This window comes from Mustela putorius, unplaced genomic scaffold, assembly GCF_011764305.1.
Source record: "Mustela putorius furo isolate JIRA1106 unplaced genomic scaffold, ASM1176430v1.1 tig00000759_pilon_pilon_pilon, whole genome shotgun sequence".
In the NCBI taxonomy this organism is placed as follows: Eukaryota; Metazoa; Chordata; class Mammalia; order Carnivora; family Mustelidae; genus Mustela; species Mustela putorius.
In genome coordinates this window covers 12060361-12061688 of record NW_025421467.1, presented here as the reverse complement: position 1 = coordinate 12061688, position 1328 = coordinate 12060361, and the positions used below count along the sequence as shown (strand labels likewise).

General features: G+C 30.9%; 1 non-coding gene across 1 annotated transcript; it reads right to left on the bottom strand.

Moving 5' to 3' along the window:
• Positions 1 to 243: 243 nt before the first annotated feature.
• Positions 244 to 384, bottom strand: LOC123393165. The gene has a single exon (XR_006607899.1). It is a non-coding gene; the product is annotated as a U4 spliceosomal RNA (small nuclear RNA).
• Between the last annotated feature and the right edge of the window lie 944 nt (positions 385 to 1328).

Sequence of the window (1328 nt, the reverse complement as noted above, 5' to 3'; positions counted from 1 at the left end):
AAGCAGCTGCCTTCGGCTCAGGTCATGATCCCAGCGTCATGTGATTGAGTCCCACATCTGGCTCCTTGCTCCGCAGGGAGCCTGCTTCTCCCTCTGACTCTGCCTGCCACTCTGTCTGCCTGTGCTCGCTCGCGCTCGCTCTCTCTCTGACAAATAAATAAATAAAATCTTAAAAAAAATAATCTTCTGGTTTTGCTCAATTTGAAAAATGTATGGAGAGTAAAAATCTTGGTATTTGTTAGTTCTTTTTCTAGACTTCTGGATATTTTCCTTTTTTGGAGGGGAGTGTTTTCTAATTTCTTTAGCTTGCTTCAGAATTCCAATTAGCAATAATCGCGCCTCGGATAAACCTCATTGGCTACGATACTGCCACTGCGCAAAGCTTGCTTCAGAATTCCAAAGGATGAAATTCATATCCAAAATATATTGAAAATAATTTTTTTAAAGATACCAAGCATCTTTTTTTTCTTTTATTATAGAGTTAATAATTGTAGAATTTGGCATTTTATTTTGCATTTAATTTAAGATTTTTTTGAATATACTGATTCGTTTTTCAAATATAGAAAATATTATAATTATGTATGGTATGAATCTGGGGAAGTCCTTTGAGTTTCTGTTTCCTGTGAGTAATATTATTACTATTTACTAAAATAATGTTACAAATTAATTAGACATGAGAGTAAGAAATATTTCTCATATATACCATACAATAATGTTTTCATAGCTTTCTTAACAATTACAAAATTTATAACTAATATAGATTAGCTATACACATGTGAAAATAGAGAAGAAAACCAATGTACCATAAATTCTTAATCAAATATGAATTATTTCTTGACAATAATAATTATATTATCTTCAACTTTATGTGGTAGATCAACTATAATCCCTAAGGAGCTTCACAATTATTATTCTTCAGTTTGTTTTTTGTACTATGTGAGGAGTACCTACTCACAACCCTGTAGTTTACCATGAGGGAAAAGTGCTCATTTTGTGCTTTCTGAAAATGCAAACTAAATTATGCTAAAGAAGATATAAAATTGTGTCATCTATATGTAAAATTGGTTTTGGAGCCTGAGGGAGGGATGAGTTTTGTAGATATTATGTTAAGATTCTATCATAGTATCTACTGGATTAGGTTTTATTAAGTACAATAAAAACAACATTTTTTTGCAGAAACTAAATTGAACTGAAGTAGATAATTAATTATTGAAATTCTTTAATTCCTTCACAATGCAGTTATAAAAATAGTAAGAGTATAATGTTTTTTGAACATTAGAGTATATACCTTTCTTACAGAATGAAGCTTTTAACCCACTAGCTACTAC